At 38.6% G+C, this 25,238-nt stretch overlaps 1 long non-coding RNA gene across 1 annotated transcript in view; it reads right to left on the bottom strand.

Moving 5' to 3' along the window:
* Positions 1-5,071: 5,071 nt before the first annotated feature.
* LOC113968461 overlaps positions 5,072-25,238 on the bottom strand; it is an 81,630-nt gene continuing 61,463 nt past the window's right edge. The window contains exon 8 of the long non-coding RNA XR_003534519.1: positions 5,072-5,226. This is a non-coding gene — a long non-coding RNA (uncharacterized LOC113968461). The remainder of the gene's footprint in view (positions 5,227-25,238) is intronic.

Here is a 25,238-nt window from a genome sequence, read left to right as displayed (position 1 = left end):
CAGGGTGACCAAAGCAGCTACTTTGATCTGCAGAGCACTTGGGACAATTACCTTATTGCCTTATTCATTCCTGTAAGGTGTTAACCCAGACACCCAGGCACGGTAATTTAGATATCACGAGGAGTTATTGAACTCCTCACGTAAGAAAGATCTGTACAATTTGCTGTGAGCGACATCTCATCTTAGTGTCACAAGGGGGTGATAGCTGGATGATAATGCCACTTGTTTCTTCGCCCATCAGAAAGAAGAAAAACCTAGCAAAACAGGAAAGTTCCTAGCAAAGTATCACAGTCATTTGTTATATTAATGATTGTTTTTTATTTTTCAGACTGTAAGAATGTTTTGGTCTTGGTGCTGTACAGCTGAGGAACTAAAGATGACCCTTTCTTCAAAAAGCTTTCAAAGAAAAACTGTGCTAGCCAGAGAAAGATGGACTAACGCAGTCCTGGTCAAAATAGTAGTCTGTGAGTTAAATTTTTGCTCATTTGCATGGCATAAAATGAGTGTCAGTTCTGATTAATTGGGCTTGGTTTGAAAGCTGGAAGAGTAGCACTGCCAGCATGAGCTGGAGAGCAAGTCAAAGACGGGATAGAGCTGCGTAATTATCACAAGAGTTGGCGACAAGCAGAAGATTCTCCTACGCAGCAAAGAAGTTCCTGCTCTCTCCCCATCCTGATTCCCAATTTTTGTTAGGATGAGGGTCTGAAGAAATGAAGAGTAGTAGTATCTTAAATAAAAATATAAAACTTTTGTGAATATAACTGGAAAAGACTTTCACCAGTGCACTGATGAACTAATCTGAAAGCAGTGCTGCTTCTCAAAGAGGCAAAGTTAAGTGTAAGATCTGGAGGAGGAGGCCAATTTCAGTTTTAGGACATAAAACTTATTCCATGAAAACTCCTTCTAGACACTTATTCAGACCAATGAAGAGGCAAAAAAGCAGTCCATGGACTACCACTTAGGCCATCACTTGAGTGTTTCAAGGCTATAACTTAGAGATGTGATTTTCCCCACCCCCATCCCATCCCACAGAAAACTTGTGATTTTATGTGCTTTTTTATGCATGTATTAAACAAATGGCACAGCTGAATAGCTTTTCTTAAAAACTGGACATTCACCAAAAAGAAGTTTGCCAGCACAGACAATTAGGCTTTCTTCTTTTAACAATAGATTGACTGACTGGCACATTTGAAATGCGAGCGTATTTTTTATTCCTCCGTTCACCCTTTGAGCTGATAAACATGAACAATGGGAAACAGCTGGGACAGGAAAACATTTTAGTTTGTATTTTCAAAGCAAGCAAGAAATAAACCCATCAGTGGGAGCCAGATCACATCTTCTGCCTTAGGGGTAGTCAGCAATTGGGGGGAAAAATACGATCCATATTTTTAATCAAACATTACATATTTATTAATGTGCAGCTGGCCTATTGTGTGCATGATTTTTTTTCTTTAACGCTGTGCTGCGTCCGTCAGCCTGACATTGTTCTGTAACTGACATTACTCTATAAGGATCTGGAAATGCACAGATTTAATAGGAATCATTGAGACAATTGCTTTCTGTATTATTAGGTCTGTGTGACGTAGGTACCATCTGAAATTCAATTTTAGCAGAAAAATAAGATATTGTTCTATCAAGGCAATTTTGTGCACCTGTGATACAGTAAGAACATACACCCCCACCCTCCTATTTTCCTCCTCACTCATCTAACTTCAGGGCCATTTAATGATATGTGCCACTCTTTTGTTAAAAATGTTTGGCCAAATGTATTTTGATGCTTATTGAGATTAAACTTTCAGTACATCTCCCTGGTAGCAAAGGTTGGGCTGTTCATTAGTTGGAGGTTTGGCCTTGTCAGGTTCCATTGACTGCTGGCTAAAAGGATCACTTTATCATCATTTGTCTGCAATGGAGACAATCTTTATTCAGCCTTGATTCCTCTGGGGTCACAGCTGTCATAACTTCACTTGCTTTATAATGCAGACCCCAGTTTCACAATCCCCTTAGGTAATTGTCTAATACATTCAGTTTACCTTAATATAGGTAATATGTTATTTACAGAGAAATACAAGGGAAAGGAAGGGACAATATTGCTTAAAAACATCCCCCTCCTAACCTACTGCTTGGGATCAATCATTCAAAAATTATGTTAAACTCAGTTCTCATTTTGAACTCAAAAGGGAAATATACCTTTTTTCTTTTTTTCTGAGTTTTACTCTGATCCTTCTGCTGCAAATCTCTAGATCGAACCCTCAGGCCTGGTTTTCCACTGGTGAAAGTTGAGATAACTCTGCAGCTTTTGATAAGGCTCTTGGTGTTTTGGAGAATAAGGCCTTCATTTGTTCTTATTGTTCAGATCCTGTATCTAAAAGAAGTCTGGGGAGCTGAGCTTGTTTTAATTTATTTTTGGGGATTACTTTGGTTTTGAGATTTATTGCAACACACTAAAAATGTTCAACACAGAATGTACAAAGATATTTCAGCACAAACAACATATTTCATGCTTTTTTGATTCTCTTTTCTTTAGCTGTGTGAAACTGCTGCCACCATCCTTGTCATTGCATAACAGGATTTTCCTCAAAATCATACCATTACAGTGGGTGATACAGGACATTCTCTTGCTAGGTTTCATTGGGAGCCAACACAAACAAAGGAATACTGCAATTCACAGATTTCACAGAATATTCTGAGTGGGAAGGGACCTACAAGGATCATTGAGTCCAACTCTTAAGTGAATGAACCCACAAAACCTTGCTGGTATTAGCACCGTGCTCTAAACAGCAGAGTCAATTCCCTCCCAACACCATACTGAGAACACCATTTGCTCCACTCTCAGCCTCAGGCTTCTGGTTCATTCCTGGGACAAGCCCTAGGTATTAGCCCACTGCTCTGCCTGCAGGAGAAGCAGGACTGACAGCCAGGGACTGTGCAGGACTGACAGACAGACAACACTCAGGCTCCATAAGTGGGAATGCTCTTTGAAAGGCGGGATCTCCTGCAACGTCCTGGAATATCAACAGTGGAGTGAGTACATCTTCTGTGCCAACATTTTATATGCTGAAAACTACAGTTTAAGTCAACTCGGAACATTAAGTTTGAGTCTAAACTTCAGGAGGAAAGTTGTATTTTCCTTTGCATTTGTGAAAGTTTGTGGAAGCTGAGATCCACACAGTACTCCCACACCTTCCTCTGCAGGAGGATCCAGACACCAAATTCTCCACACTTCATTGACTGGCTATTTCTTTTTCAAACTGTTTCCAGAATGAGTGTCTTTATTTTTGAAACAAAACATATATTCTATGAATGGCATATTCTCACAGTAGTTTCTTTCAAATTCCACTCAGTCATATCTTGTGTGGGCATTTATACACTAGCATGTGTTGAATTTCCCAGCTAATATCTTAACTAAAAGTTGATTTTCATTTAAGCTTCTAATTCAATGCCACAACTGATTGCACTGCAATATCTTATTTACAGTTGGAGGTTGATAAGTAAACAAGCCATAATGCTGTGGAAAGTTACCCTTTAAATATTAGCTTTCATATATTTTTATTACTTTTTTTACAAATATCTTCCATATATGAAATTAATTCAAGATAGTTATAGAGAAAATAAATATTACATAGGGGGAAAAAAACAATCAAACAACCCCACAACCCCCAATGCAATCTTTTAAAGAATTGCATAAAAACTGGATATAAATGCCTGTTTCTATGTGTACTGCTGCACCATCCATGAAAACAGCCTTTAAGACAACTCATTTTACAAAGGGAAATGTCACTAGATATAGTGTTGATCATTAGGTGTACTACAGTGCATTCGTCTGCTTGTACCCCACTTTGATTACTATACAGCAAAGATGGCCACAAGCACTCAGAAAGTTTTATTGAGGTTTAAATCTTCATTCAAATGATGTAAAGGGGCATTGAATGAAGATTTAGAACTCTATAAAGCTGCTTGGCAGTGTCTGTGGCAATCTATGCCACATAAAAACTGAAATGCTTCTACTTTCTTATTGAAACATTTCTACTGTAATTCTTTAATATTAGGTAGCAGCCACACTGTTGGGACATTACCACATCTGGGAGTATTTCTCTTACCGAGGCATTTGCCTGCCATCAATTGTGCAGGATATTATAGAATGTACACACTGTTGATGTCTAGGACATAATGGAAGAGGAATTGTTACTGCAATTACATATTATTATGCTTTTCAGAAGATAATGTGGGTTCATTCATGTGAGTATTTTGAACTAGCAAATACCCTAATTGCTTACATGTCTGTTATAATCCTAAATCCAGTTGACATATCTGATGTACTGTTGCATTTTAATCTGGCCACATGCACATGTACTCCTTATGATTTTCCTCTGACCTGCATGAACTGTGCAAACAAGGAACACAAGTGTCTTGCACATTGCCTTTGCAGTTTTGGTCTAAGAAAACACCCAGGGGAATAGAGAGACAGAGCACTGTAACCAAGTGTACTTTTTTCAGGAATGTAGAATTACCCTGCGCAAGAGCAGAGGATAAGTGCAAATGATCTGATTATGCTGTAATGACAAATTTATGAAACGAAGAGTGTGTGCATTGTTTCAACTGTCCTTTCACAACGTATCGGATTGACAGAGAATGTGTGGCAAATTATTCACCCATTCACTTAACGAGAAAACAAAGGGAGATGATTAAGAAACATCAGTATTCTGAAGCAGCAATCAAACTGACCCTGCCAAGGAGTGAACAACAGCAAGCCCAGCCAAAAAGTGCTGCAGTCGTCTCGCTTTGTAGCTGCAGGTTTATGGCCAGTGTTGTTTCACAGACTCTCCTAAGGTAGCAAGCAGGGCAACAGAGATAACAGCTCGCTGCACGGGAACAGCATGGTGCCCATGGTATTCTCGTGTTCACATTGAGTGACAGAAAACGTTTGGAGAAAAGATGTGTGCTTTTATAAATTCTTATTTAATCATCCACTAGAGGGAGCTTACGTATAACCTCTGCTAGGCCAATTACGTCAGAGCTTGGTTTTGCATAATTGACGAAGATGAGGTAGTTATGGGGGGGGTACCTGCTCTGCCGCTCTTTTCTCCACCTGTCACCTTGGGGCTCAGGAGTGGCATTTTTGAAGTCTCCAGTTCTAACCAAAATAGCAATTTGCTTTTTTCAAGTGGAAGCAGCATTCTTGTTGGCATTAGGTGAGATTCACCTTCATCATCTCCAGACTCGGACCTGAGAAGGAGCAGCCACTCTTGAGTGAGGACTTAAAGCATTAGCAAGGCTTAACTTAACCTATCCTCTGTCTTTGCCTATTTCTATTCTGACTGTAAAACAATAATTCCATCGTTATGATTCCCAAAGAAGAAACAGGAAAACTACCTGGATTGCAGATGTTGCTTCCTTTTTATGTCAGCAGGACAAGGCTTTCAGCACAGTGTTTGCCTGGGAGTGCTTGCTTTCCAAGTGGAAACTCTGTATTCTTTCACTAGGAGGGAGCTGGTATAAAATGTGGTGTCCTTCACAATATTTAACATGAAAACACCTTCGACTATTTCCTATAATTTTAACTAATAAAAGACAGGTGTAGCTCTGTCATATCAGAAATACGAACTTTAGTTCAGTAGCAGAGATGCACTTGCAATTACAATTCTGGCTAAATCTAGAGATAACACACTTTCAAGCTACATACCCACACAGTACAGTCTAGCTAAGTAGTCAGATACATTATCAAAAAGCTTATCATAAAACTTGAAATTGCTGTATCCTTTACACTCATTTTGTTGCCTTTTTTTCTTTCTTTTTTTTTCTGTTGGAAGAGAAAACTTATGACTACACTTCAGCTGTCACCAGCTTTCAAGGTTATACTGATAGGAATGAGAAACATATTCCTAATCTGCATACCAATGCATTGAGAATGCAAAGGCAGGCTTTTTGCCATTGAATAGATGATGATAAGGTCTTAAGTCTTTTGAATTTCTTGTGTTGTACTTGTATTATCATATGATTTCTTAAGCTAGGAATGAATATGTAAATTTCTTGCCACTGACTTGCTCCAAAATAATGGACATTACACTTGCACAGTGGCAATTCAGAGTGTAAAATTGATTAATATTTGTTTTCAAAATGACATGCAATGATGTATGGATCCTTTTACAACTTAAATTAATACTTTAAAGAGATGAATGGTCTCTACAGAGGATGTTAAAGTTCAAGCTGAAAAATTTGCATATTTATATTACAACCAACTGATAATAATTGTCGAAACAGAATGTAATGTGGTTCGTTTTTCATTTTAATCTGGTTGTACTCAAACACAGGACCTCATTAACTTCCAGCAACTAATACAGCATTATCAGTCCCCATAAAACAGGCTTGCCTTGAATTTATGAATTTCAAAGACTATTTCCAGTGGTGAATCCCTGTTAAACACTGGGTCAGTCACTAGCATGTGAACTCCATGTCATGTGCCGCAGAAGCATGAAAGTTACCTGGGAAAAGTGCTTGAGAATCCCATGGCCAGCTGCCTACTTGTTAGCTGACACCTGGAGCCAAAATTAAGGTGTGACACAGACATCTTGCCTTTGATAGCTCACTCAAAGTTGGAATTTTTTGCTCTGAATGACCAAAGTCAGGAAATGTAACTTCTTCCACTTACTAGGTTAGGTAATATTCTGTAACACTGAAAAAAAAAAAAGAGCAAGACATCTTAATCCTTAAGATCTAAGTTTTGTAAAAGGAAAATGCAGAACTTTTGATAGAGTAAATAAGTAAACTTGGAAGATATTGAGGGTACAGCCCAAGTAAATACTATTCCACTTGTATCATAAAACAAGCTTTCTATCAGCATGTCTTAGGTAGTGCATTATAGGTATTCTTGTAGCAGATATATCAGGAAATCTCTACAGTACATCTCTAGAAGAATGGAGAGTTAGCAAGAACCTTCACAGGTCTGTGAATTTCTTGTTGTGAAATGGATATTGAATCTTCTGATAATGACGCTTATTTCTTTAGTTCACCAAAAGCTGATGGTTATAAAAAGAGGAGGTATTGCTTACATTGCACCCTCTTCAACTTTTTAAAAATATTTCCACAGAAGTGCTAATAAAAGGATGCTGTGATTAGGTTATTTCTATCAACAAAATTACTTAGGAGAAAATAATAAACTACTTTTTCTATGCCATCTCATATTTTGACAGCTAATATGAACTAAAATTCCATGGGCCTAGGAACTCACATTGACCCATCTGTTCAAGAGATCTGTTGTATGGCTGGTCTGGGATGGTGGGAAAGCAAATGTAACTTTCCTTTAATACTATAACAGCTCCAAGTAAGTTGGGACTCAAAAGGGCTGTCTGACAGCTGGCAGTAGCTGGAGTATGGATGCATTTGCAATCTCCTAACTATATTCTGACAGGGAAGAGGGTAACATTCCTAAACTAACTTCCTGTAGCCCAGATGTTGTTTTTAGGCAAAGAACAGGTCACTTAGATCAGTCCCATGGCTGCTTTGTTCAGTACTGGGAAAGTCCCTAGAGGCTGAGAAAAAGAGAAGGAACACTACGGAAACTCTGTAAATAAAGTAAATGTATACTTTGCTAATAAGAATAAGAATAACAAAAACTGTTACTTAAATGAATTAAAAGCTCTAAAATGTCAATACCTAGCATTATAACTATTGTTTCCCAAGAAGCAATCCAGATTTACCATTATAATCTCACAAAAAACTGTTTTGTAGATATTCCTCGCAGCTGAAAAACAGCTGAAGGACAACCTGTTCCAGTGATTGGACACTCATTTGTTGCAACTTTATAATTTGACTCTTTGAATGCTCCTCACAAAATGAGTCCACAGAATAGGCCAGTGAGATGCCTTGTTGAATTCCCAAATTTGTTATTGAATGAGCTATGTTGCATCCAAGCCACCACAAAACTTAAAAACAAAATCAAAAAAAGGACAGGTAAAGTAGTAAAGCCTCTCCTCCAGCATACAAACTCATAGATCCTACATGTTGGGAACTAAATGATGACTAAATAATTGATTTTTCATCGTAAAGGGAATGTGCCTTCCTACAGAGCTCTGTAGTGGAACCTCTGCTGTAATATACTCATAACTGACTTAGAAAAATGAGGGAGTGCATATTATGGAGACAATTTAATATCTAGTAGAATATTACCTAGGACAGTTGAAAACATAAACTGATCAAGACTTGGTGAAGAATCTCTGAGCAACTTGTTAAGAAAATGGCTGAAGAGACAAGATGCTGACAAAAGCAAACATTGCATAGGTGGGGGGAAGGGAAGAGAAAACAATACTCCAAACCAGAAACACAGTATGCAACCCTAAATAATTTATTATCACTTAGCAAAGTGGGAGAGTAATTATGGACAGTAAACATTAACTCAATGCTTGGGCGAGGAATGGAAAAACATTATACATACACAGCACCCCTGATTCATGAATACTTCTCAGTGTTTGATCTCAAACGTGGCATTACAGAATAACATAGAGAAAAATTATAATGACAACAACATTTTTGAAAGGTTTTTGAAAAATTAATTAGATGAGATTCCTTTGATTAGGACAGGAAAGCTTGAGAAAGAATTTGTGAGGAATCTATAAAAACATGCCTTAACATGGAAAAGATTAATTGGGAATAAAGTCACCTTTTCTCATACTACATCAGTTAGGGATCAATCTGGGAAATTACAAAACAGTGAGTATATAGAAATATATATCTCTTTATATTTTTCCTACTTTATCAAAACATGTATTTGGATGTTAAAATTGTGTGTGGGTTCAGGTGACTGGAGAAAATTCAGACAAGAAATGTCCATCAGAAATTCTTAAACACAATGATGCAGATATAAACAGCAGTACCTGCACTCCAGGTTGCTGGAAATAGTAAGACTGCCATGAGGAAAGCTTCATTTCATTGCTCCAGCCTTATGCCTGTTTTTGCAAACATCTGCAGGAGACAGGATGTAGGGCTTGCACAGCCACTGCTGTGCTCCGATGGACTGACGGAATAGCCCAGAACAGGAACACAGGGACGTTTGTTCTACTCCAGTCACAGCTCAGCAGATCACAGAATATTTTGGTTTTCGACCACACCAACCATACTGGCAAATTTTCTTACTGTAGCAAAATTCTTTGCCAATGAAACTGGGCTTTTCCAGTACAATCCCTGTGAGGCAATGAGGGTGAGTTAAGCCATCAGAAATATATATTCACACGTGGAAATTGTTAGCAATACTGCTCTTCTTTTCCCTAGAGACAGCTCCACTGCAACAGCCTTGGAAAACACATGCACACACACACACACACACACAGAGGGAGAAACAATCAATAGATACACTTAGAAAGCCTGTTATACCATGTTGTGCTTCACGGATTTTGATAATATCAATCATAATTGAGTTAGATATAATCCATCTGACTTTCAGTGTGCTGGGGTCAGCCGGGGACGCAATGCCTCACTTCACATCAATTACCACATATAGTAAGGTGGTGGTAAGCAATTCCATTTGATAGTTTGCAGCTATAAATAATTATATGGCAATAGCAGTAAAGTTGGCTCTTGGGCACAATACAGAATCATGAATTTTCATTTACTTATATCTCAGAAGCTGTTAGGCCTACTGGTTTGAAATGTGAACCCCTGGTTAGGTATATCAGTCTTTCTATTAATACAGTATATGCAGCTGGTAGATGCTTTTGAATTAACATTTTATGCTTTCTCTTACTTCCTGAGAATATTTTCATTACAAATATGACCACATGATACATAAGGATTGATTACAAATTGCTGTGACAAAGCAAACTTGGCTTCATTCTCCTTTATTGTCATGTTTCATCCTTCATCCAGTTTAGGGCCTATCCCATCCAAGTCTCTGCCAGATTTCAGTAAGAAGATGTTTTTTACATGCTCTATAATAAATTCTCAGCAATTTGAAAACATACAGAGTAAAGCAGATTTATTAATCAGAAGAGTAGTGCAGAAAGGTTGCAAAAAAATCAGAGATTGTATTTACTTCCTTGCTTTGCCTGGACACTTGTTCCTTTTAAAATTCTGCTCTTTATGACATATTCTGTGTTTTAAGAAGATTAGTCAACAGAGGCAGAGTGGACATAGAGTCAGATCAGGAATAAGGTAGGAATATGGAATGGAGTTTAGCTGATTTAAATGTGAAGATCAGAAAAGAACCAGGCTGAGGGACACCTAAGGAAGGCTGGACAAGTACAGTAAGAACAGGATGATGAAGCAGAGAACTGGAGGAATTACAAAAGCATAGTCTTCCTAAACATAGAGGTGTCTCTCTGGCCCATAAAAATGCAACAGAATTCACTTGAAGTTTGAAAAGCAACATAGAAGTAGGGGTTGGGAAGTGTGAAGATTCAAGAGAGTTTAATTCTCAAGAGAGAATTAAATAATTCATGTGCCTTTGAAAAAACACCCACTTACACAAATATAATAGTCAAACTTTTTCCTAAAAGTGAGGAATATTAGGGGATGGGGGGTGAGGGAGTCTCCATGTCCACTCCTACATGTGGCATGGGTAAGAAATGAAATACCCTAATAAAGTCACATTTTGGATGTTTTTCTAGATTTGAACTGTACTGAAATTTTAAGGAACACCTACTATGTACAACAAAGTTTTTATAGACTAAGAATTTGATTCAAAATGACCAAAGAATCACAGCTTCCCAGTACTTGTCCACTGGGAACTTACATTCTTGACACTTCAAAAAATTAAGCTTTACACTATCTTAGGGAGAGTGTCTTGTTGAATAATGCTTAAAGTCTCTGCAGAACTAACACGCTGTGATTCAGTGATTCTTGGCTTATCAGAAGGTGGACAAGGCTGTGAAAGTGAAACATGCTAGTCTGTGGCCATTTGTTCATGTACCACATACATCTGACAAGAGGAAACCCATCACAACCAGCAGCTTCTGCCATACACTGGATTTCACCATCGATCACAGGATGGGTATAGGAACATTTCACGCTCTCTCCCAGAGATTTCTATAGTAGAACAGGGGCTAATTTCACTGGTAAGCTTATTTTCAGAAGTGAATATGCCATAAACAGGTGTTGCAGAGCACTCCCACAGAACACTACCAGCAGTTTACAGAGTTGCTGGGGCTGGAGGTGATGTACAGGACAACGACAGGAACCAAATGCTGTGAAATGGGGCAGCAATGGCCATGCAGCGCCAGGAAGGATTTAACAGTGAAGAACAGAAAAAAGATGCACCATCAGGAAAGGGTTACCATAGGATCTACATTTTAGGAAAGCTTTTCTCTTTCTTTCACCCTGCCCTGAAGACCAATTGTGAAAACCATTAGCATTTTGAACAGTAAGGGAAATCAAAAAATGTTCAGTAACCTGAGAAAGAATTAACTTAGGAAAAGTTCTTCTAAACAGGAGGAAGATTAAATGCATAAATGACGTCACAGATATTTGAACAAGAGTCAACGATATAAAGAAAAGGCAGATTACATGTCCCAAAGGAATGCACAGTTGCCACTAATACTAGATAAATCACTAAAAACCACTTGAATAAAAAAGGGAAGGCTTGCTGGATGATCAGGTGAGAACTATATCCTTAATTATGATTTGATAGGATAGATCTAATTTTACGATTGCAACCTATGCAAAAATTATGGACCGATGGATTTGGGAGGCCCAGGTTGCAGCCCACAGAGCAGCATCTTGCTGATCGGAGAAATGGCATTTAGCAGCGTGAATTGAACTGCAATCAACAAGGAGCCTGATTTGTGTTCTAAATTGGTGTTTAGCAGCATGATCTGAACTGCAATCAAGGGAGAACTCATAGCATTTTCTAGGGGGAGCAAATGGATTGTTTCCAATCTCATTACAGAAAATATTTGTAGCAGCTTAAATTAGATTGGAAAATATCCCAAATTATTTAACATGAGATCTGTAGAAAAAGAACTTTTTCAATATGTTTTAGAGAAAAAAACTGCATAAATGTAAAGGTTTCAGTAAAAGATTCACTCTAAGTATATCTTTTATTATTTTTCACATTATAAAAAGAAAAATGTCTGAAGAGCCATTGCAATATAACAAGTATGTATTTCGTGTCTGATTTTTTAACTCTCACTAATTTCTCTGCTCTATAACATGCTGCTACAGCTGCATGAGTTGTTGCTTGTGATTTTTTTCAGCAAAAGGTAATGCTTCCCCAAAAAATTGCAAAACATCTTGATAAGAAAGGTATATTGCCTTGTGTCATAGGCCAGTTTTCTGATGCCACTGCTCAGAGGGCTAAAGATCAGAGCATCAAGTAGTAATCCCTAGGCAGAAATATTATTCAAGAATTTGGTTGCCCTTCCATGAACCTGATGCACTGTACATCATCCCAGTTGGCACTATCTTCCCTGTAATCATGTCATCAATTTGATATTATACCCCAAAGCTAATATTGTACAATATTCTCACAATTGAACATTTTAACAACCATCTCCCATGCTGGTTTTGTACATTTTGTGTTTGTCTCATGTTTTTCTTCTTCTTTCTCTTCTTCTTCTTCTTCCTCTAACTCAATCAGAGCCAACGGTCAATTTGAAGATCTGGCTACCCGGCCTGTTGCCATACCTTTGCATATTCATGAGTAAAATCTTTCCATATCCACATGGCAAACCTTTCAAACTGTCATAAGGAAGAAATAATCACCTTTTCTTTAAAATCAAACAAAGCCCACCAGAGCTGTGTTCTTTGTATAATAGTTAACATTGTCACTAGTAATCAATTTATTTTACTGGTAAAGACAGTATTCTCATGACAAGTCAAAGACCTTTGGAAACAGTACATCTGTGCCTGCTATTTAAGCACACACAGACACAAAGAAGCAGAATATATTAGAAACAAAAAATATGTCAGCTTGTATAATGGTCCCATTGTTTGCTCTACCAGAGAGGGATTGTGCCATAACATATGACGCTGAATGTGCTTTTCTTGTTCTCCAGCCTTCATAATAAAGTATTTGATGCAAATACTCTAATCACATGGAGAAGATGCGGATGTTAGTTGTCCTTCCTTTCATTGCTATTCCTGCTGCTCAAGAAATATATTTTTATAAATATTAAAAAACCCAAACAGTAAATTGACGGAATCCTGCTTTAGTGTGTTACTTTTAATAGCAGGTGCTTGATTCACACTTGGCTCAACGTAAGCCCCTCTGCCAGACATTGAAGCTGCATTACTGCAATGTTCAGAAAATGGCACCTCACTTGTGGCTTCTCCATTAGGCTGCTGAATTATTTTGTATAGAATAAAACAGAATAGGCAAGAAAAGGCACAGGGACCAGCACACACCCTATGCAAATGTACTAAATTGCTCTGTATAGCACTGTAACTGTATGCAGCACTTCCTAATGGGTAGTGCCCACAATTTACAGGAAAAAAAGTAGTTTTTCAGAGGTGTAGGAAGAGGTAGAATAGGTCAGTTCATGCGTTTATAAGACTTCCTCATGAGCAGGGGAAGTCTAAGGTACAGCTTCCAATACCCAAAGTGACCCTAAGTATTGACCTTTAATTATGCTGCATGGACCATAGAATTATCCAATGCTAAAACAGTTCATCCAGTTCAATATTTCTGTTCCTGCTCACTCATTTACAAATGCTTGACAAAGAATAGGAAACATCTGCCACAAGAGAAGGAAAAGGGCAGGAATAACTATGGAGAGGACTATGGCCTGTAAAACAAGGACTGGAGGCAGAAAGGAGCCACAGCAGCCTCAATCCCAGTCACACCTACTGTTGCACATCTCATGGAGTTTTGCAGCAGCTTTCTGGATTACAGGAGAGTTTCCAGATTTCTGCTTTGTTTTTGTTCTTTCCAAGTCATTTGGTAGAACTATAATAACTCTTCTCTGCTTTTCTGGAGTTGGAATGAAAGGACAGGGCAGGTAAATACTCTTCTGCTTTCCCTCCCTGGGCACTTACTCATTAATTGGGCTGTTACACACATGTCTACTTGAGAGCATTGCATGCACTTAAGAAGCACATGGGGCTTTAGAAAATCCATAGCTTCCATGTTATATTATCAAATTTCATACTTTTTTTCCTGATGGAAGCCAAGGAAACTTCATGTGTGTGTGAGTCAGCCACTGCAGAAAGCCAAAGTGCACCAAAATCTACTTCAAACCAGCACTAGTCAAATTGAATGGACTAAATATTGCCTGCTACAGAATGCAACCAGTATGAAACAACCAGAAATAAAACCAAAGACACAGTTAAGGAGGTCTGTTAAAAGTAGCTGATATTATGCATCTAGGTCCATGTGGCCATTAATGTCTGGCATGAGCAGAAGGGGCCTACAGTGGTTTGTGTAACGGATGAGGCTCCTCGGGACCCATTAACAGCCTCAGCAGCCCTTCCCCCAGACACTGGACAATGTAACAGAATTCCTACATCTCAAAAGCCCACTCTATAAACAAAGATGAAATCTGAATATTCAAACCTTTGGCCCTCCTGCTGAGCACAGCTGAGCATGCTGCAGCTCAACTTCAAAGGCAAGAGAGCCATGAGAAAGGAAGCGAAGCCTTACAGCATGGGGGGACTGCCTGGCTGAGCTGTACATCTCTGTGTGTGCTGTTAAACAGCACTGTGATGCACACAGCAGATCTTCAGCTTTGCAAAAACAGACCCAACATTTGGCTATTCTCACATAGGCTCAAATGCACCTAGTTATTACTTTCCTGGTGATTCGCATTTCAAAAGGCTAAGCCAGCTCTGAATATATCATTGCTATATTATAATTTACTGTGGATTAGTTAATAATTTAGGCTATGCAGTGGGAGCAGAGGTTACTTTGTGCTGGGACCAGGTACTTCAGGCCATGGAGCTTTTGAATTCTGGAACATGTGGCTGGGACTGTGCAGAGGACAGGTACCAAACCCCACACAGCTGGGCTGTGTGGTGAGGCCAGGGCTGCAAACTGGGGCTGACCAAGGATGGGAATTCTGATTCCGGGGGGACAGTGAGAGTCAGCCTTACACTGTAACAGCCAACATCAGTGATTTAAAAAAAACATTCAGGGATTTGGAGATCCAGTTGTAGTTCCCTGTAGTGCTCAATTTTGTATTTGCATTTCTGTATGCCAAACATACACTTAAACAAGTGGCAGTTCAGAAGATGACTATCAGAGGTAGGTCCTCTCAACACTGTTATGACTTTTCTACTCCCTGTCCCATTCTTCAATGAAACAAAAGCATCATTCCTCCAAAATATCACCCAAAATTGAATGTTTGAAATTTAGACTGCAAGAAAGTAATATCCTTTTTGAGGGAGTAGGACAAGAGGACACCTTTGTCTTACTGTGGCTTCTGCTGATGCCTAGGGACTATATTTAGTGTTTCATCTAGCATTCCATGCAAGTATCTTTAGTGAGACCTTAACACATTCAAGCTCATCTCTAATGCACAGGCATGAAGGAATCTGAGGTGCTTCCTTGTGAAAGTGTCCAAAGGTGTGCTTGTTAGAGCACTGTTCCTTTCTGGAGGAGTGACCAGACAGTTCCCACTTAAGCAGGACACTATAAAGAAAACTATTCGTCTACTCTTTATGACTTAGGACTTTTAAATTGTTTAATTGCAATTGTTGAGGTTTTTGCTAGGACAGTACACAGCTTGCAGTGTTTTAAATGAAACATGTAACTATAATGCAGCCAGAGGGTAGCCCTGCTGACATCTCTGGCAGAGCTATTAAAAGTTGCAGCATCTGGGGGTAAGATCGATTTATCTTTCTTCATCTTTTAGAAACACAGCCTGAACTGTAATCTGTTTGGTTTGGGCAGTGGATTTACTTGTTGCTTCTTTTATCCTTAATGGGAACATGCACACACATTTACCTTTGGGTCACTCATAATTTCTATTCACTCTCTGAGCTCTCAAACTGATCCCTGTTATGCCCTGTTAGCCAGCACTTTTTAATCATCTCTACTGCAAGGCCCATTCTAAAAGATAAAATTACAAGAGCAGTTGTGCAATCTATGCCCAAGCATCTCAATATGCCCTTGTCAGGCTGTAATAGCATCATTGCCTCTCATTGAATGTAGTGGCTGAAGTTTAGATGGTAGCAATGGAAATGTGGGCTGGTAACACATTGATAGGTTCCATTTTTCACTGTCAGTGAAAGCATTTTTATTAAGCAGATACATTAAAAGTGAAGGGTTTTCAAGAACATGCTGTGAGGTGAGTTCCAGTTGGGAAAGCCATCTTTACATAGAAAGCAGGTGCAGAAGTCTATCCTCACGGGTGTCTTTAAAGAATATAGATCTGTGATTAACCTTACTGGCCATTGTATGTCATATAAATGTCATCAAAATCTCAGCATGTATCTGGCAGTAAAAATACCTGGTTGTTATTAAATGAAAAGTGAGGTGATGATGACAGTTTTCCACAGTTCAGCACATTATTTATTTTTTGGATCACTGGTTTGGGTCTGAGAAGAGTAGGAGCAGGGCAGAAATGCTCATTTCAGGCCCCAATTCTGAAAACTTTTAAACCTTAGTTTACTTTAAAGAAGGACTTGTATGTATGAATTACACATGTGCAGAGCTATGTGTGAACTCTGGCATTAAATACTCACTCAGTAAGCTGCCTAGCTGGCAAATAGCTTTGACTCAGTACAGCATAGTTGCAGTGCAAACTGCACCGAAAATTCCTGTAATCAAGAAAGATTCCTTAGCAGAGATTATTTTAATAAACAGGCCAAAACTTCAAGATCTGACACAAAGAGACTTATAGAACAAGAAGTGAGTGCATACTTGCAACTAAAAATCCTGGGCTGTGCCAAGGAAGAGATGCAGCTGGGTTTTTTTCAGTTGCTGCCAACCTCGTTGGTTTACCCTACCAAGACTGAGCACAACAAATGGAGTGACTGTCAAGAAGCAGCACTGCTCCTTTACCAGCTCCAACACTCACTAGCTCTAATGGAACTTTGAAAGCAGTGAATCAAAGAGAAACTTCACCTGTACCTGCTCTCCTCAGGATCCTGAAGAGCGAATCTCTCATTGTGCCCACAACATTTACCAAGACAGTAAGAAGGGAAAACAGTGTCTGGAAAGAAATTAGTGAGATTGCTACTACATAATTTACAGGAAAACCAAAGCAGCTTTAGCTTTTGAGCTGATTAGTTACTTAAGTCATGGTTTGGAGATGATGAATACAGTGATATTATGCTCAGCCAGCCGCTATTTGTGCAATGACAGATTAAATATTTATTTTAATTACAATCTATAAACCAAATTTTTTCTGAAGGTGCTGTTAGTATATTTGTAAAACATGTTTGATGTTAGCTCAGTTGATTAAAAATTGTAGCTAATTAGATTAACAATTTATCACAGTTTTTACTAATTCAAGACATATTTAGTAATCCCAGCACACATTGCATTGGGATGGAGAAAAGATGTCCTGATCAAGCCCTCAAATGAGCCCTGGCACATCAGGGATGGGACCTGTGTTGATGGGAAAACTTCCTGCTAATGACAGGCCTGGTGGATATAAGTGTTGAGGCTACCACTGCAACATATCACTATCCAAATTTTTCAGCCTATCATGACATAAAGAAACGCTTTTTCAGGGTGAGGGTGTGAAGTTCAACTCTGTTCACTTATTCCTCACAACAACGTGAGGCTATATTGGTTTTATTTTCCCCGACCTGTTTGACATAAAGTAGTGGTCATCTTTTAATATTACATCCCAATAGTTAAGTGTTCCACGAGGGAAAAGAGATAGGGAAAAATCACTTTTCTGATGTACACAAATTACTTTATTCTAAGTTTTCATGAGATCAAGACATTGTAAAATATATTAATTGCAGGTAAGCAATATCTAGACATCTCACATGATTTCTTCATATACCTATTTAAATAAAACACAACAGAAAAATTAGATAAGGACTAAATTTAATTATGTTTTCCTTTTATTCTCTTCTGCCTCTGGAGATCGAAAAAAGTACAAATCAAAATTCCTCAAAAGGTCTAAAATTTACTGTTACATTTCATGAGAGGCCAGTCAAAGATGTTATTTTTTATAGATTTATTTAAAACTTTCTCTTGGTCATGGGAGATTACAGGATAAATCCAGGCACAGCTACACCCTGAAGGCAGAATGAGAACTCATGAGCACTAATGTAAATGAGGAATATGTCCAACTGATTTCTGCAGAGCTTTATTTTCAAAGCACATAAAAATATGATATGAAGTAGTTAAAAACACTACAAAATGTCCTTTCCTTTGTTATTAAAAGGTGCCTTTGTAGCCTCATTTAGCTGTTTTTAGAGAGAAAATATTGCTGGTTATTACCTGACTTGTGACTTGGAGTCACTTCTAAATGCAACTGTCATTTTAGGTGGCTGCAACTAATATTCACTATTAGGTGCAAGTTAGCTATAGATTTAATGACCAGTTCCTTCCATATCATAGATTGTGAGATTTGATGAGCAGAAAATGTGTTAAAACTAAAAGATAATTCCTCTTAGCATTATAAAGGAAAAAAGGAATCTGACAATCAAAGTAAGACCATTATATTTTCCTTGCTCTAATAAATGAAACTATTCTTATACAAAAAGATGAATTAATAACTCCTGTGTATCAGTATCAGAGAATATGAAAAAAAAATAACCCTTTTCCATTTGTATTGTGCTGATAACATTTATTTTTCTCTTTCCATCTGGAAACCCTGTGGGTATCATGAGAATTGTAGCGAAGCTGATTGAGGTCATGTGTGAGGGCACTGGGATCAGAGCCAATGTCACGTCCAGCCTCCTGCAGCTTCAACAGCTCCCAGAGAGAGTGTAAGTACAAATCTGTGGCATATTGGGAAATGAGAGTGGTAACAACCGAGGTCAGTGGCCAGAGTGTTTCAAATAGTCTTGGGAGCAGTGATTGGTTCTTAACCTGCAGCAGATATATTGAATGGGATTTCAGTAAGGAATACCATTGTGTCCTGCAGGAATGGTGTTCTAATCCTTGTTGCTTTATGAAATTTGGGTATGATTCAGAGAAATACGTGAGACTTACGAATTGCATGTAGAGAGCCTTCTGTGTTCATGTGGCACATGATTTAGCACAGCAGATCTCATGCTTCTTGTTTATTTACTTGTCTAATAGCATTATTGAGAATAAAATTAGAAGACAATGTAATCAGTATTTTCATGATAGAAAGACTGAGTTTTCAAGGGCCTCAAAGGAGGGCAAAAGTGACAAAAATCTATAGCAGTAGGAGCAACTGTGCATTTCCACGCACTGTCTTGCGGTGTCTTCCTGAGACTGAAAATTATGTGGAAAATGTGTTCTCTGTGTTGTACCTCATATAATAAAATATGAGTTGATTTTTCTCATACAAAATTGAATTTTGTACAGGAACTGTGGAACATCATCTGAAGAGCCCAACTGCTTCACCACACGAGTGCTGTGAACACAGTTAGTGCACTGACTGCCCTGACCTGTGGGCCACCAAGCCACGTGGGGATGTGCTGAAGACAAGATATGTCTAAAAGCCCCTCTCTGTCACAAACTCAGCATTATGAACCGAGTGGAATTTAACTCCTGCAATGACAGTTGCAAGAGTGCATTGTGCTCCTGACTCTGTTTTACACTGCAGTTCAGTAATGGGAGCATTGGAAGTGGCAAAATCTGATTCTTTCCCACCTTGGCCTGAGGGTGTGCAGTGTCCCTTGGAGGAAGGCTGGCTACCAGACAGTAGGAGCTATGGTGGGCAGAGGTGCCACTCTGCAGGGTGCTCTCTGGATTCTAGTTCTGGCTCTGCTCCTCTTATTTTTCATTTTCCCACTGAGAGTCAGTGGATAAAGTCCCTAGGTAGCAGGACCACACCATGCAAAACCCAAGTTCCCTGCCTCACCAAGATTCATTCACTTGAATCTTTGAATCGTGTGACAGGACACAAGAAACTGAAGCCCTGTATTTATTTCTGCCCCCTGAGTGCAGCTACCAACATGTTCTCCTCAGGGAATCTGATCCTATGGATTCCTGGTCCATGAATCCTACCATGTATAGGTACGATACACTAAAGCACACAGATCAGCCAAGACAGCAGCACTGTAGGCACATGAAACTGTCCAGTGTCCCATTAGCACCAATTAAGGACACCTTTAAATACCCAACTTCTCAGTAGTATTGGCTACAGAAACACACAGATTCTTTACCTGATGTGGAAGTGAATGGGTGAGTCATCCTGCAGAGGAGGCATTTTTCTAATGAAAACAGTATGAAAGCTTCAACTTTATGACTTTCCATGCAGAGGAAGGTTAGAAAGTCAGAGTGACTGGTATCATCTCCAAAGAGGGCATACACCAAATTAATGTTGTCCCCATGAAAAGAACAACAGTTCAACTATTCATCTTTCAAAGGAGACAAATGTTTTCATCAGATGCGTGTTGGCATGGGATGCATTTAGGTTATCTGCTTTGTATCAAACCCAACCCTGAAATTAGTCAGGGCTTTTAATATGCTCTTTCAAAAAATTTGTTATGTGATGGTCACTTTACAGTTTCATACATATGTCTATAAACATGTGTGTATGGGGGTATATATATGTCTACATACATACATGTATGTGTATGTGAGAGAAGGGAACAGAAATTAGAATCTGTTCTTTAGTTCACCACTTGTATTTTTCACCTCCTTGAAAATAAAAGTTGCTGAAGGAGCAGATCATTCTTGGATCTTTCCCCACATCAGCAGCAACACTCACTGTTACACCTCAGTGCTTCAAAAACAGATGAACATATCTCCTAGTGAGGAGTCCAGTGCCCTGTCATTCAAAGCCAGTGTGCTTAATCACATGCTCTCAGCTTGTAAACGACAGTAAAATCGGCCTTCAGAAAAAGATTCTCTCCTGTTAGAACTCTTAAACTATGTCTGGAGTTTAAATTGCACCTAGACTGCAAAACCATATATACATGTCATAAATTGAAAAATTCTTAGCAATGTTTTAAGATTTCTTTGTAATAAATCAGATTCTAATTCAAGTATTTATTTACTCACTGGTTTTGTATGTGAAATTAAGACAGCTGGCAAATAAAATATGCAATGTAGAGTTTATTGCCTAATTCCTAGCATGTAAAAGTAGATTCTTAGAGGAGTATGGACTTGAAAGTGAGCATGGATACCTATACACAAATAGTTATTGGAGCAGTATTTTTTCACTGTGTTCATTTGGTACACCCCATTTGATAAATATGACAAAATTTGAGAAATGAAAAGGGCCAAAACATTTTTCACATGCATGAGCCAAACATCTAACTTCAGCATTCTAGGGAATGGGGTCAGCACAAATGTCATGAGCTTCAGACATTTAGAAATCCTATAAACTAGAGCAGAAATTCTTCAGTCAAATTTTACTAGTTTTAGAACCAAAGAAGAATATTTAAACAAAAAAAATTGTTGGCCAATTTGTTAAAAGTTGCTTCAGCTCCTTTGGCTTAACTGGATAAAATAACAGTGATATATTTTATATTATATTGTATTATATTATAACTTGTCAGATTTATTTCATCTGACAGCAAGCTTTTGACTTCAACTGTTCTGTTTGCCCTATTTATGAAATTCATCTCATAATTATGAGAGATCCCTCTGCAGATTATAGGAAATGTCTGATTTGTTCTTCCTGGGAAGCACAGTAGCTTCAGTAATGAAAGAGTCTTCATTTTTACAGCTTGTGGTACAGCATGTTTCTCCATGAAGGAGAAACAGAGGCCTCGGAGAGGAGTAGGACCAAGTCAGCTTGCATTGAATGTAAGTCCCATAAAGTTTCAGTTTCCTGCTGTTAGAAGCTACTGGAACCAATGTGGTGAATCCAGCAAGGCTCTGCTACCCACAGCACCAAGAGGTACGTGGGACAATGTGGAGCCATCAGGGACCTGCTGCTGGGGGCAAGTTCTGCCCCACTCCCAGGAGCTCAGATATAGCAGAGCTGTGCACTGGGCTTCCTGCACTGGCCATGCACACTCAGGACAGCCAAAATTTTGGGTGCCAGGTACAGTGGAGTCAGTACCCATATTCTTTTAAGTTATTAATTTCCTGCAAAACCTGCTTACATTCAGGAGCTGCAGATATCCTGTGCTACCAACTGCTCTTTTCTACCTTTAAGCTGCCCTTTTCTGTTCCAGGCTTTCCCCCCCACTCCTGCTCCTTCACCCCCAGTTAATATGTTGCATCTTATTTCATGCTGTGACACCATTAATGGACCCTAATCTCCTCTCTAAAGTAGACTGTTAGTGTTTGGTTGGGGCCACTTATGAGGTCATATGCTCACACAGCACTTATCTGAAGCAAATGCGTTGTAGCTAATCAGGAAAAGGTAACGTGCCATCACCCTGCCCACAGCTTCCCAGCACCCAAATTCCACTCATTTACGGTGAGAGAAACCCCAAGCAGCCCAAGCTTTGTTTTTTCCTTTTACATGACAGAAGCCGTAGCCCTTAAGTGACTAGGATGGAATGGGAAAGGAATAAACAATTAGACAGGGCTGCTGGAACCAATCCTCCTGTTTCATTTTTCTTCTTCACTTGTCTCAGCGGGAGTAGTTTTACCTCCTATTGACACCCATTGTGCTCTTGGCTGCTCGCTACGATGCAGCTGTTTTCTTAATGCCTATCAACCCTCTGCCTTTTTACGACACAAAGGTGACTTGTTAATACAAATGTTGTTGAAACCTCAATAACAATGAGCCCCAGTTGTGATCAATGATACTGTACCTTGGCAAGGGAATGTATCAATGCTTATGGATTCATTTAAAAGTCATCTGCACCAGGCTGCCAATTTTTTATTTTAAAAATCTACACGTAAGAAATACGACTGCTCTATTAGACTGACATTTCTAACTCTATTGGGTGCAGTAATACAGTATTACAGTCTACTATTTCCTGTGATACCCACTTAGTCTCATATCTACCATTTTCTATCTGCTCCAGAGACTACATTTAAGCAGAACCTCAGTCCTCCAATGAAATCCTCAAATCCCAATTATGCTTAGTCCTCTTGAAAAGGTACCTTGACCCATTTGTTCTTCTCCAAAGGTACTTCCAAGGAAGAACAAACAGTCATATGATTCTCAACGCCCTTTTTGTTTCATTATCAAAACCTCAGCTCAAACCAAACATTGTCACCACCTAAACACCAGCTGAATTGTCTCTGGACTTATCAAGTACTATGATAAAATTTCAGAACGGGCTTTACCCATCAAAGCTGTGCATATGATTGGCCAACACCTCAAAATATCATTGTGTTCAAAAGTAAATATACCATCTTTAGGATGACAGACAGACAGGTTCTTCTTTCCTTTATGGCATCCTTACATGGATGTTGGTGTAGTCACATCAGTAGATGTATCTAATGCAAAGTGATATTGGATTAAATGCAGATCAGGAATAATGAAATTGAATTAAGACACCCATATATGTAACTGACATTATGCATAATCCATAGAAAGTGCTGTTTTCAGATGGGAAACAAGATTGAGTGAACGTCATTCCTCAAATATTCTCAGTTCTTGATCAGGGTATTCTAAGTTGTTTCCTACTTAATCCACTCAGCCAGAGACATGATCATTGGACTCTAGGGATCAGTTTGCCCTAGAGAATAAAAGCTTTTGGTGTTCAAAACATGGAAGCTGAATCATTCAGAAAGTGAGCTACACTGCTATTGTAATTCTAAGCAGAAGAACTATGTAACACAGCTGCTTTATGCTTTGAAAACTGTTTCCAGTGTTCCAGTGTCATATATTCCTCCAGTCCAGATCATTACATTCTTGCATGAAACTAATCAATGTTACAAATTGAAATTAATCTAGCAAACACACTGATTCTTATTATTAAATTATTAGGTTCCATTACACTGCTTTAAAAATCCACACAGGGATTAGCTAGAATTTTGACAAATGTCAACTGCAAAAGCAGGAATAGCTGCTAATGCCTGATTTAGAAGTCTTCAGATTTTGTACCTCTGTATCGTGAACAATAGAGTCTTTTTTGGACCTTTGGTTTGTGCTAGGACTCTGAGTCACTGAATATTTTATGGTGTTCAATGAACTACAGTATGAGTCATTCATGAGCTTTCAAGTATTTTTGGAATTGTGTTATTTTGCTTAAAATTGCAGAAAAATTGACTAACAGAAGTGATAAAAAATGCATCACTGTAGATTTAATAAGATCATGTGGTGGAATCAGCACATACACATCAGCATAAAAATTAATTTAAGCAAAAATTAGGTCTACAAAGGAAATGAGGGATTCAACAATGAATTGTTAGAGAGTTATTGTATTCTGAACAGGACCCATTTTACTGGAGCTAGTTATGGTTGCCAAAAAGTTCTTGCCTCAGATGCTGTCCGTGCTTACAATACTTATTTCCATACTGCAGTTTACAATTTCTACAGCATTCTGCAGACATGCAAGATTTTTATGAGCACTAACTGATTAAGAGCTTCACCATAGGGACATCAGACACCATTCAAAGGGCATGATCAAAGCCAATTTCAGTTGCTGAGGTCAGTGAAGAAATAAATCCCATTGAAAAGAGGCAGTCCTACTACAGTCTAATACACAGAGAACTATTCCTGGAGTGATTAGTCCTAGATTTACATAGGGATTTTGTACCTTTTCTTCTGTGGTGTTATTTTTGGGAGGGGTAGATTTTTTGTTTGTTTTAAATACTGTCTAAACCCACTATATACCATAAGCAATGACTTCAGCATAAGGGCCTGAATCATCAACATCACTGCAAGACAAGAAAAATAAACTGAGCTTTATACAAGGCACATGAAGAGTAGTGGTAGAGCTCTGAGTTCACAACCTGGCGCTTATGGTGACCATCCAAGACTCCTTTTCACACAGGTTCAAACTAAATGACATTTAGTCATGGTTCTCTTCTGCAGAGATCAGTTTTGGCTTTCTAGCAAGACTGAATTAAAGCCATTTGGAGAAATAATGGGAAGGATTGTGTCAAAATCTGGAATTTTTTCCTCCATTGAGAGCCAAAGTTCTTGTGTCACAAGACTTTGCCTGAAAGGAAAAGTTTTCTTAGACGCATGACTGTGTTGACACTCTTATTCTTGCTTGAGAGTGGCTTTTCATGGTTTTTTTGAAACTCCTTACTAAGCAGTATAAACTAAGTCAAACAAGAATGGGCTCATGGGGCTTTTTTGGATGCAACTAACAAATTTACACTTTAGTGAATTCTGAACAAGCCTTCCCTG

This window comes from Neopelma chrysocephalum, unplaced genomic scaffold, assembly GCF_003984885.1.
Source record: "Neopelma chrysocephalum unplaced genomic scaffold, ASM398488v2 Primary Assembly neopelma1_68, whole genome shotgun sequence".
Classification (NCBI taxonomy): Eukaryota; Metazoa; Chordata; class Aves; order Passeriformes; family Pipridae; genus Neopelma; species Neopelma chrysocephalum.
The sequence above is the reverse complement of the archived record's forward strand: the minus strand, read 5'-3'. Positions and strand labels throughout refer to the sequence as shown.